A 13,870-nucleotide genomic window follows, 5' to 3' on the forward strand; every position below is an offset into this window, starting at 1 on the left:
AATTATTTGTATAAATTTAAGTTTTATAAAGTAAGTGGACTTAACGGCCAGGAAATGTGCACAGAGGCAAATCATGAAGATGGTATTCAATGAATAATGTTTAGGAAACTCTACAAGTAGAAGGCTCATGCAAAAGCAAACAAAGGACAAGACCAGAAACAAGTGCCCCAACCAATGGGACTTCAAAACTCCACTGCTCAGCACAAAGCAATAGTTGGCATACCCAAGTTTCAACATCAACATCTTTTTCCTTCACAATCTGGAAACACTAAAACAAGTCTATCCTAAGCCAGTGGCTTATTTGGGGGAACATCTAAAACCATTTTTCTCAAATGTCTATATTCAAAGTTCTAACATCAGAAGTGGTTACCATCAAGATTATATATTAGAATATATTGGTAAAGTCACATATTTATATTTAAATGTTAAAACTGATCAAAAGATAATAAATTCCCAGATACAGCAATAGTGAAAACATTTAATTCCCTGGAACTGAATTAACATCAGCTTTATTTCCCCGTCTTAATAATATACTTGTTTATTTGCCTGACTCTATTACCAGCAGAAGGGCCATTGCAGAGGTTCCTACCTAAAATAAATGGACTCCAATCATCCATCCCCAGGCAAGGATTAACTTCAGAGTTTCTGAGATTTCTGTAATAATATATTTCTAAATATATCCATTCTTTACTCCCCAGAGAATCGCTCTACCAGGTTTTTCTGATTTTTCTAAAGACCCCATGACCCCAAAACAGACTATGCCACAAGCTAGGTAACTTTTATTTCTTAAATGTGAGCAGGACACTGCCCAGCCCTCCCCACTTCAAGTAAAGGCAAAATAGTTACAGCAATTTCATCTTAATCTAGACTAGCACCCACCCATCCTCCCTTGCCCCAATTACCAGGAGGCCAAAATAGGGAGCGAGAGGACAGAAGGAAGAAAGGAGGACAGCATGTCACCTTCAGATAGCATCACTTCCCTACCACATACAGCGATCCTGTTGCAGAAAAAGAAAAGGAAGACCAATCTCAAAGAGGTGCTTAATTTACTACAGAGGGAAATGAAACACATGCAAAGCCGAAAGGCTAGTTTAATGAGATATAGGAGAAATTATTCTTTCAGATCTAGATGTTTACAGGAACTGATAAATCCTCCATTCAACAGACTAGGGTCCACAAATACATAAATGTAACAAACGTGGGCTATGTTCCACACTATAAAACACTACAGCAGCAGGCAGATTGAGTCATGGTAGTTTGCTGATGCAATAGTGAAGTTTGAAACTAAAGTGCTAAGAGTTTAATTATTTAGCTGTGTTTTTAAGTCATCCACAAATAATACTATTTTCAAAATCTGATTTTCAATTTCTAGGAAAAATAATGTAAATGAAATTCATAAAAAGTTACATGTGGAGTAAACATAAAACAGACATGAACAAGCTATATCCAAATATGCTTTCTCAAGAACCATTACATAATGAAAAAAGTGTTAAAATTTCCTATAAAGAGATATATCCATAAAAGAGATACACAAACTGAGGTGCCATCGGTTGAGCGTATGACTCTTGGTTTCGGTTTAGGTCATGATCTCTGGGTCAGGAGATTGAGCCGAGTCAGGCTCTGCACTCACTGTGGAGTCTGCTTGGGATTCTTTGCCTGTCCCTCACCCTCTGCCCCTGCTCGCTCTCTCTCTCCAAATAAATGAATGAAATCTTAAAAAAAAAAAAGGATATACAGATTAATAACCATGTCCCACATCTGATGCTATATATTAATGGCCATTAAGTTGATTTTGAATGTAAGGAGTGTAGAAATAAGAAATAAGTGATTTCTAGCACTAAAATGAATTTTCTCTACTGGAACATTTACTAAGACCTAAACCTAATATTTAAAAATTAATCTCACTTATAAATATCATATATGAAGGATCACTCATAAGAGTAGCGACAATTTATCAACTTAACCTTTCTCATACTAAGAAAAACAAAAGTTGGGATATTTAGGTGGCTCAGAGGTTGAGCAACTGCCTTTGGCTCAGGGTGTGATCCTAGAGTTCCAGGATCGAGTCCCACATCAGGCTCTCTGCGTGAAGCCTTCTTCTCCCTCTGCCTAAGTCTTTGCCTCTCTCCTTCTGTCTCTCTCATGAATAAATAAATTGTTAAATAATAATAAATAAATCATGAATAAATAAAATCATTACAGAAGTTATAAATTACTGCTGTCATATACAGTTCCTCAGATGCAGTTTGCTGATAGGCTTAACACATTGATGGGGATCAAATTGGGGCACCCTGGGTTAGTAAATGGATGGTGCAGATGGAACCTATTCAGTGTGGCATGTCTGTGTCAGTTCTAGTTAATAAAAGCAGGAAAAAGTAAATGAAGCTTAAATAGTGATTTTATTACTCATGTTCCTCAGCTTAAAATCCTTCAAGAATTTCCTTAAGTCATTAACCAACTAAAGAAACTAACATGCACAAAACTCTGAAGAAACATCAGCATTTTAAATAGTCTGAGGTCAGCAGAATTATAACCAAAGCTGTTTACTCAAAATAAATATCAAATACCAAAAATCTTCATGTTATAATTGGTGTTTTTGCATTTTCACATTGTTCTAATAGTATATATTAGCACAACAAATGCTACTTCTGTACTCACACTCAGATCTAAAGGCACATAAGAGAACTACTATCGAATGGCTAAAAACTACCTTTCTCTAACACAGGAACTGACTCTGCTTTTCATTTCTATTCCTTGAGAAGCCCCAACTTTTAAATCCCTTTCTTCTTTCTCATTTTATTTTTGTTGACAATAGGACAACAGACGGAGCAGGGTGGGTATATGCATAGGCTATGCTAGAGTATGACTTAAACTCAAATCCTGGCCAGACCACTTTCCCACGGTGACCTTGTACCTACTCTCATTCGAAGAGAAGGGGTAATAGTAGTATCTAATTATTTACATTATGGAAAGGAAACTAAAAGTCAAGAAATCTCACAACATAAAAAACTTCAGGGAGGAAAAAAAGCCAACAACTATCTAGAAACATTTTTGTAATGATACTGCAACTGGGCTCTAAGGCTAAATTCAAGGTTTAAATCTTAATGGAATCAATTGCACTTAACTCTCAAAAAATGTTTTCATAAATGAGGTTTGTTAATGTGAAGTCTATAAAAGAAACTAAGCAGCAAAAAATCAGGCCACGGTTTATGTCATTCAGGGGAAAGAGAAATGGATCTTGACCAGACACTTTGTTTCAACCCCACTGAATGTCCAACAATCCAGTTCTTGCATCAACTGCCCAGCATAGCACAGACTCTACTAGCTCAAGGCATGACCCTACACAAGAACGCCACTCACTTCAGATGCCTCTTGAACCTCTAAACCAACTGGCTACCAATCTGGGAGGGCCCTAATGCTCCTTCAAGTTTGAGAATTTGCTAGAATGACTCAGAACTCATTAAAGGGCTATACTTAAGATTACAGTTTTGTTATAAACGATATACACACACATACAGCGTAGCGTCTGGGAGGTAATGCATTTTTTTAAAGCCACCACTGTCTAAACCAAAGTCCTGAAGACTTGCATCTATGTTTTCTTTTAAGAATTTTATAGTTTTAGGACAGCCTGGGTTGGCTTAGCAGCTTAGCGCCGCCTTCAGCCCAGGGCGTCATCCTAGAGTCCCACGTCGGGCTCCCTGCAGGGGGCCTGCTTCTCCCTCTGCCTATGTCTCTGCCTCTGCCTAAGTCTCTCATGAATAAATAAGTAAAATCTTAAAAAAAAAAAAAAAAGAATTTTATAGTTTTAGCTTTTATGTTTGGATCTTTGACCTAGAGTTCATTTTGTAAAAAAAGGATTTATTTATCTATTTTTAAAGATTTTATTTATTCATGACACACACACAGAAAGAGGCAGAAACATAGGCAGAAGGAAAAGCAGGCTCCCTGCACAGAGCCTGATGTGGGACTCAATCCTAGGACCCCGGGATCATGCCCTGAGCCAAAGACAGACAACCACTGAGCCACCCAGGCATGCCTGTAAAAAAAATTTATTTTAAAAATATTAACTGGGATCCCTGGGTGGCGCAGCAGTTTAGCGCCTGCCTTTGGCCCAGGGCGTGATCCTGGAGACCCGGGATCGAATCCCACGTCGGGCTCCCTGTGCATGGAGCCTGCTTCTCCCTCTGCCTTTGTCTCTGCCTCTCTCTCTTTCTCTGTGTGACTATCATAAATAAATAAAAATTAAAAAAAAAATAAAAATATTAACTAATTAATTAATTACATGGTGCTTGAACTCACAACCCCGAGATCAAGACCTGAGCTGAGAACAAGACCTGATGCTTCGGAGTGCTGGGGTGGCTCAGTTGGTTAAGTGTCTGCCTTCAGCTGGGGTCGTGATCCCAGGACCCCTGGGAGCTTGGCAGGGAGTCTGCTTTTCCTTCTGCACCCCTGGCCCTGCTTGTGCTCTCTTGCTTTCTCTCTCAAAATCTTAAGAGTCAACACTTAACCAACTGAGCCACCAGGCACAGAGTTCATTTTTAAAAAATATTTTTTTAAGATTTTATTTTGAGAGAAGCATGTATGAGAGTTGGGGGAGGGGGAGGGGGAGAGAGAGAATCTTAATTAGACTCCATACTGAGTGCGGAGCCTGACTTGGGGCTTGATCATGACCTGAAATGAAATCAAGAGTTGGACAGTTGGGCATCCCAGGTGGCTCAGTGGTTTAGTGCCGTCTTCGGCCCAGGGCCTGATCCTGGAGACCGGGGATTGAGTCCCATGTAGGGCTCCCTGCATGGAGGCTGCTTCTCCCTCTGCCTGTGTCTCTGCCTCTCTCTCTGTGTCTCTCATGAATAAATAAATAAAAAATCTTAAAAAAAAAAAAAAAAAAGTTGGACAGTTAATGGACAGAGCCACCCAGGCATCCCGAGTTCATTCTTATATACGGTATGAGGAAGGAACTGGACTTCATTGTTTTGTATGTGGATATTCATTGTCGCAGAACCACCTGTTTAAAAAAATTGCTTTTGCGTGGTTGGCTGAAAAAAAAATAATTTGTTTCCCATTGAAAGAGTGACTTTTTAAAAAAATATTTTATTTATTTATTCATGAGACACACACAGAGAGAAAGGCAGAGACACAGGCAGAGGGAGAAGCAGGCTCCACACAGGGAGCCCGATGTGGGACTCGATCCGGGGTCCCCAGGATCACACCCCGGGCTCCAGGCCGCGCTAAACCGCTGTGCCACCGGAGCTGCCCGAAAGAGTGACTTTTCTTAAACTAATGGACATGTACCATTTTTGTAATAAAAATATGTATATATACACATGCAGTCATATTTTATATATTTATTTAAAAAATTAAACAAGAGGGCAGCCCCGGTGGCGCAGCAGTTTAGCGCCGCCTGCGGCCCGGGGTGTGATCCTGGAGACCCGGGATCGAGTCCCACGTCGGGCTCCCTGCGTGGAGCCTGCTTCTCTCTGCCTGTGTCTCTGCCTCTCTTTCGCTCTCTCTGAATAAATAAATAAATCTTAAAAAAAAAAAAGAGTTAAAAAAAAATTACACAAGACTAAATAGCCTGCCTAAGATTAGCCTACCAGTGAGGGTGACATTCAGACCAGTACCTCTCCATGTGTTACCTTTACCTGGTCTGCTCTCCCTGGGAGCCTTCAGTTGTTACCTTTTATTTTTTTAAGATTTTATTTTTAAATAAACTCTACATTCCATGTGCTGCTCAAACTTACAACTCTGAGATTAAGAGTTGCATGCTCGGACTGAGCCAGCCAGGTACACCAAGTTGTTACTTTTTATTATAATCTAAACTCCTACTGTCTGAAAAATTTATCATTTAAGCATTCTATGTTGCTCCAGGTGATAGAAATTTACACAGAATAAGATCTGTTCCTTCTCTCCAAGAGTTCAGTTATCACAAGTGACAGACATATAAACAAAGAATTACAGACATCAAGGGTTAGGGAAAAAAAAGATAAAGAATGAACTGTCTCTAGCAGGGAGAGGAAGGAAAGGGATTTCATCAGGCCTCCCAGAAATAAGTACGTTGGCTCGCCAAGGATGGAGAAGAGGGGGGAGCTCTGAGTCAAAGACCAGACAGATGACTAGAGGATTCCATAGCAGGAGCAGACACACCGAGTTTAACTTTGGTCCTATCCCTCAATATATACACTTGCCTCTGGCATTAAGCAACTACTAACAGTAGCAACATCTACTTTGAAGTGGGAGAGGGAGTATAGATGCTTGGGCTGGAAAACCTGGCAATGTCCTGGGTAGGTTGGTAAAAGCCTGAAGCAGAAGAGAGTCCCCATACCTAGACCAGTCTTGGTTGACATATGCTACCTACATCCCCTATTTCTGTAACTAGAAAGTCTAAATACAAAGAGGAGGAGCACAGAGCCAATAATCCCCAAATATTTGAGAAAAATCTAATCTTCTTTTTTTTAAGATTTTATTTATTTATCCTTAAGAGAGAGAGAGAAAGAGAGGCAGAGACACAGGCAGAGGGAGAAGCAGGCTCCATGCAGGGAGCCCGATGTGGGACTCGATCCCAGGTCTCCAGAACCAGGCCCTGGGCTGAAAGTGGCGCTAAACCGCTGAGCCACCTGGGCTGCCCGAGAAAAACCTAATCTGATAAAGTACAAGCTCAACAAAGAAAGTAGCTAATATCCAAAAGAAGTGGGTGCAAATAGAGCAAGAAGGAAAAAAGCATTAAGTATATTTAAAATACAGAGTAGAAGGTGAAAGAACAATTTTTAAAAATCAGATCTCACATTCTGATTATTAAAATAAAAACCTCATTAGATAAACTGAACTGGAGAAGAGTTAAACTCCAAAGAAAAATTCAGCCACTAGGGACGCCTGGTGGCTCAGTGGTTGAGCATCTGCCTTCAGCTCAGGCTGTGATCTCAGAGTCTGGGATGGAGTCCCGTATCGGGCTCCCTGCATGGAGCCTGCTTCTCCCTCTCTGTCTTTGCCTCTCTCTATGTCTCTCATGAAGAAATAAATAAAATCTTAAAAAAAAAAAAAAATTCAGACACTTAAGAAAACAAAAAAGCTAACCAAGACTAGGAGAAAATTTTTACAGAACATGTAACCAACAATGGACTTCACTTGCCTCTAGAATATGTAAAGAACTGTTACTACAAAAGAAATTTTTCAAAAATGCACACAAGTTTTGAAAGAAAATTTCAGCAAAGACGTAAGGATTACAAAAAATAAGCTCATGAAAAAGTGCTCAACATCACTAGTCATCAGAGGAGGGCAAATCAAAACCACAATTAGCTGCCACTACAAACTCACCAAAATGCTAGAAAACCTAGGGACTGACAATACCAAATGATGGCCCAGGAGTAGAACAACTGAACTCTCTCATACACTGCTGGTGGGAATATGGAAAAAGGAGAGAGGGATAAAAGTCCTATTTTAGAAACCAGTTTGATAATTATTTTTTAAGATTTTATTTATTTATTCATGAGACACAGAGAGAGGGTACAGACATAGGGAGAGGGAGAAGCAGACTCCTTGCAGGGAGCCCGATGCAGGACTCAATCCTGGAACACCCGGATCACACCCTGAGCCAAAGGCTCAACCACTGAGCCATCCAGATGTTCCTGTTTGATAATTTTTTGAATAAGTTAGCAACATACACCTATAATAGGATCCAGCTAATCCATTCCTAGATATTTAACCAAGAAAAATAAAAGCACACGTTCACAGAGGTTAAGGTATATGAATATTCATAGGTGCTTTATTTGTAATTCCTAAAAAGTACAAATCATATGCACATCAACAGAGGAATTAATAAATAAGTTAATTTTGGTATATCCACAGATTAGATACTATTCATGAACTATTTCTCAAATAATTATACTAAATGAAACAAGTCAGTCCCTCCTTGCCCACGCTAAAAGAATATACACTACATTGCATGTATTTAAAATTTCAGAAAACACAAACTGGGCTGAGGTGTCAAAAAGAAGATCTCTTTTTGCCTGGAGTCTGGGGAGATAGGGAAAGAGGATTAATTACAAAAGGGCAAGAAGAAATTTGGAGAGTAATGATTATGTTCATTATTTTCACTAGTGGTAGTTTCACAAGTATACTATATCATATGCATATATTTGAGTATATGTCAAAACTCAGGTTGTGCACTTTATGTTACAGCTTACTGCATGTCAATTACACTTCAATAAAGTTGTTTAAAACACAAAAACTTAGGAGAAAGGCTAACCTAGTAAATTGGCCAGCTAAAGGAAAATTCAGTGAGCTAAAAGATCAAGATTTTTTATAACACTAGGCAAAAAGAGGAAGGGAATAAATGGAAGTTATTGAGACATGGCGACAGAACCAGAATATCATCAACAGACCTAAAAGAAATTCCATCAGAAAAGGGAAGAGGGGGAAGAATGTTCAAAGAAGTAATGAATTTTGTGTCTAGATTGGAAAAAACTGAAAAATACTGGAAAACATCCAATACCCATACATATACAGGTAAAGTCTCAGAACACCAAAGAGAAAATTTCTTAATGCTTCTAAAAACATGAAATAGGCTCTACCTAAGGTAGACAACTGTAACTGACAAATATCTCGCTGGTCAAAAATGATATATACTCCAAATTGAGGAAAAATGATTGTAAACTAAAAGATCAACGAATTAAATAAACAAAAGGACATCTCCAGACATAAAGGACTCAGAAAATTTACTAACCTCAAATCCTAAGTGAAAGAATTGGTTATGCAATACAAAAAACTGAAGAGCAATAGCAAAATACTGCTAACAATGTAAGTGTCCTCAAACAAAGCAAAGAAGAAATAAAACATATTATGGAAAACTATAAACTAGTTATAAAAGGAATGAAACATTTCAAAAACCTCAAGTGAGAAAAAGTAATTCAGAATGAAATATACTACATGCTTATATTTAAAACATTCAAAAGAGTTACATTTCTGTAAATACACATGAAATACATTTTGTTAATGGACCAGAGACTTACAAATCAAATTCATAAATGGTGGTTGCCTCTGAATAAAAAAGGAAGGGATCAGAATTGGGACTGGGGATGTGGTCAAGGAGGATTTGAATTTTAGCTAAACTATCTTAATTCTTTTCTTTTTTTGAAGAACTTCTATATCTGACTTCAAAAAAAAGAGACAATAGGTGCCAAATTCCAAAACAAGTTAATATATATTTCCATTTTTAAAAGTTTTCTTTAAAAACCTAAGACAGAGGAAAAATATATAAAGCAATAGTAAGCAAAGAAACCAGTAAGACTTACTGGCAACATCTTAAGTGTCAATTTTATTTTCTTTTCCTTATCAGGTCTGAGGAATAATTTACACATAACTTTTATTAATTTTAATTGCACAATCCCAGTGAGTCTTTGATAGTTGCATAATCTGTGAAACCACCACTACACTAAAGATACAGAACATTTCTATCACTTCCAGAGTCCCTGTGCCCCCCTTTGCAATCCACACATCATTCACCTGGCAGCCAATCATCTCCTGTTATCACTATATTAGTTTATATTTTACATAAAGTTAAAATTTTAGACTTGTTTAAATTCAAAAACAAATTAAAACTCCAAAAACAATATGGCATGAATAATTTCATAGTAGTCAAACAAGACATTCTCAAAATGAGTTAAAAAAATCCACTAAATACTACTTACAGAAGAAAACCTAAAATTGTAACACATAATGGTTGAAAACAAAGGAGGTCTTGGCTTACAAAAAGAAATCTCAACTGATATTATTACTCTAAGCAATCTAGAATTCAAGTCAAAAAGCATTAATAGAACAAACGTTTCATATTAATAAAAATACATCAAGAAGGACAGAATAGGGGATCCCCTGGGTGGCGCAGCGGTTTGGCACCTGCCTTTGGCCCAGGGCTCGATCCTGGAGACCCGGGATCGAATCCCACATCGGGCTCCTGGTGCATGGAGCCTGCTTCTCCCTCTGCATGGAGCCTGCTTCTCCCTCTGGCCTGTGTCTCTGCCTCTCTCTCTCTCTCTCTGTGACTATCATAAATAAATTAAAAAAAAAAAAAAAAAAAAAGGACAGAATAGGAACCTTTGTGATGCTAAGTGGCTTAAAATTTAAGTAAAGCAAAATTACAAAATTATCACAATCATACATAGAGATTAACATACCTCTCCCAGAAATTCATAGATAAAGTAAATAACAAAAAGGACATAAAGTATTTTTTAAAACACAACTAACAGTTACCTAATACATGTAAAACTTTTGTAGTCACCAGGAAATATATACTTTTTACAAACTTGGAACACTATCCCTGAAGGGACCTCAAAAAGTTACAAAAACACAGTAACAAAAGTTAAAAGTTAGAAGAAAAAAAAAAATCAAGGTGACATTCTCTAAAACCAAAGTAAATATATTAGAAAGTAAAATAAAAATTTAGAAAATGGACATCTAAGTAACTCTTGGATTAAAAACAATGAAACCTGAAATATTCAAAATTTAAAACACTAATGTAGTCAGAGCAAAAGGAAAATCCCTACACACACTCACCAAAAAACAAGATTAACAAAGAAGAGCCAAGTTTTTAATTCAAGATTAAAACGAATTCAAGGCAAAAATAAATTAACAAATTAATTAATTAAAATATTCAAGGGAAGTGGAAGAGATTTAAGATGAAAATAGAAACAAATGCAAAACTATTTAATTTGAGGGACCCTCGGTGGCTGGCTCAGTGGTTGAGCACCTGCCTTCAGCTCAGGGCATGATCCTGGGATCCAGGAATTGAGTTCCGCATCGGGATCCCTGTGAGGAGCCTGCTTCTCCTTCTCCCTCTGCCTGTGTGTGTGTCTGCCCCTCTCTCTGGGTCTCTCATGAATAAATAAATAAAATCGTTTAAAAAAATTTAATTTGATCAATAAAACCAGTTTCATTAGCAAACCTGAGAATAGATAAAATATATTATTTTTAGGAAAACAAACATTTCCAAATCAGAAGTTTTTACAAAAACAAAACAAAACAAAACAAAAAACAGGGCTCTACCCCTAAAACCCATACTATGTCCAAATGGATTTAGTTGGTTCTCGCAATTTTCAAGGAATAGACTCTATAAACTATCCTTTTATAGTATGTTCTGTAAGTTACCTAAATGGTTTTTATAAAGCCAGCATATGTGGTACCAAAACTGGACAGACAGTATCCACACAAATTGCACACATGTATTTTATTTTACAAATGCTCACATAGAGCTTACATGTTTGAAATTTGTGGTAACGACACAGGAATAGAGATACAGATCAACAAAATTCAAGAAAAGATCCATAAGATGAAGTTTTACATGAAGAAAGTTGGCAATTCAAATCAGTGAGAAAATAATGGATTATTCAATATATTTTGGGTTAAGTGATTAGGAACAATTCATTAAGACTATTAAATTTGTGACATTGTTTATTTAAAATAAATACTTTGAAATACAAGAATTAAGAGACAAAAGAGAGCAAAGACACTAGGTGACCATAAAAAAACTGAGCAAACAAAAATATGCGTTTACCAGAGACACTGCAAATTAAACCAACCAGGTATCAGCATGCCATCAAACTGGCAAAAATTTTTAAATAGTGATAAAATCCAATGCTCAGAAAGTCAAAGGGAAACCAGTACTTTATCCTTTGCTGGTGGGAATATAAATTGATACAGCTTTTTTTAGAGGACAGTCTATTAATATAAAAATAAGCACACACTAAAAAGTGGTAATTCAGTTTCTCAGGATTTACCCTAAAATAGTAGCACACACACATCAGCAATTTTCAGGAGAAAAATTGGAAACAATCTAAATATTTATAACAAAATATATGTATATCTTGTATAGCTCTACACTATGGATTATGTAAAATAATTCAAAGGAATGAGAAATACACACTGAGATGGAAACACAGGACACAATAAGTGGGGTGGAGGGGAGGCAAGTTTTAGAACACACATTTTTCCGATTACACATGTGAAAGACAATTGCTTATTCCTACATATTCTATATATGCCATATACACATTTAAGTATACACATATATGCATACATAAATAAATGCACCGAAATAGGAATGGCAAGAAAACTGATTTAAAAAAAACCATTTTTTGTAAGAAAGATTCCACAACTGGTAGAAGGCAATCAAGAGAAATATCTACATAATCTACATATATTCATGTATTTTCTCAGAGCACTTGGGTGGTTCAGTTGATAGAGCATATGACTATTTAAGCTCAGGTCATGATCTCAGGATTGTGAGATAAGAGCCCTGAGTTGGGCTCCATGCTCAGCATGGATTCTGCTTGTTCCTATCCATATGTTCCCCACCCCCTCAAGCACGCCCTCTCTCAAATAAATCTTTTTTAAAAATATTTTTTCTCAAAAAAAAAAAGAAAAGTGTTCTCCAGTATTCAGTTAGCAATGTTTATAGATACACAGAAAGGTGGAATGTCAATGAACATCCACAAACCCACCCAGATTCTACAGTTAACATTCTACTATATCTCATATCTATTCACTATTTGTTTTTTTAATGCATTTCAAGTTCCCAATGTCAGTATGTATACGTCACCCCTAAACACTTCATCATGCATATTAACTAAAATTGAAGAAAAAAATCACCTTCAATGAAATACACAAACCTCTAATGTGCCATTAGATGGGTTTTGACAATCACACCCCAAAAAATAAACCAATTAAAAAAATGGGCAAGAGACGTGAACATTTTTCCAAAGAAGACATACAGATAGCCAAGACACATGAAAAGATGCTCAACGTTACATATCAGGAAATGCAAATCAAAACTACAATGAGGTTATCATGTCACGCCTATCAGAATGGCTAAATCAACAACACAAGGAACAATAGCTGTTGGCAAAGATGTGGATGGAGAAAGGGGAACCCTCTTGCACTGTTGGTGAGAATGCAAACTGGTGCAGCCACTCTGGAAGATAGTATGGAAGTTCCTCAAAAAGATTAAAAAATAGAACTACTGGGGTGACTGGCTGGCTGAATCTATGGAGCATGTGACTCACGATCTCAGAGTTGTGAGTTCGAGCTCCACATTGCTGGGCATAGAAATTACTTAAAAATAAAATCTTAAAAAAAAGAAAAAATAGAACTACCCTATGACTTGGCAATAATTCAAAGGGATACATGCATTCCGATGTTTATCCACAATAGCCAAATCATGGAAACAGCCCAAGTGTCCATTGATTGCCAAATGGATAAAGGAGACATGGTGTGCATGCATGCATGCATACACATACAAACAATGGCCTATTACTCAGCCATAAAAAAAGAATGAAATCTTGCTATTTGCAACGACATGGATGGAGCTAGAGAGTATTTCGCTAAGTGAAATAAGTCAGTCAAAGACAAATACCAGGTACGCCTTGGTGGCTCAGCAGTTGAATGCCTGCCTTCGGCTCAGGGTGTGATCCTGGAGTTCTGGGATCGAGTCCCACATCGGGCTCCCTGCATGGAGCCTGCTTCTTTCTCTCTCTCCCTTTGTCTCTGTCTCTCTCTCATGAATAAATAAAGTCTTCAAAAAAAAAAAAAAAAAGACATACAATATAATCTCACTCATATGTGGAATTTAAGAGACAAAACAAAGGAGCAAAGGGAATAAAGAAAGAGACAAACCAAATTTCTTAACTATAGAGAACAAATTGATAGTTACCAGAGGGGAGGTGGGCAGGGGGATGGGTGAATAGGAGATGGGTGAATAGATGATGGAGATTTAGGAGTACACTTGTTATGAGCATAGGGTGATGTATGGAAGTGCTGAATCACTAAACTGTATACACCAGAAACTAATATTACACTGTGTGTTAACTAAAATTTAAAAACTTGG

The 13,870-nt window shown here is 37.2% G+C and overlaps 1 protein-coding gene across 2 annotated transcripts in view; it reads right to left on the reverse strand.

Moving 5' to 3' along the window:
* ATP1B3 (ATPase Na+/K+ transporting subunit beta 3) overlaps positions 1-13,870 on the reverse strand; it is a 43,602-nt gene that overhangs the window by 19,189 nt on the left and 10,543 nt on the right. The gene's annotated exons all lie outside the window — the stretch shown is intronic.

The sequence above is a fragment of the Canis aureus genome, chromosome 22 (genome assembly GCF_053574225.1).
Source record: "Canis aureus isolate CA01 chromosome 22, VMU_Caureus_v.1.0, whole genome shotgun sequence".
In the NCBI taxonomy this organism is placed as follows: Eukaryota; Metazoa; Chordata; class Mammalia; order Carnivora; family Canidae; genus Canis; species Canis aureus.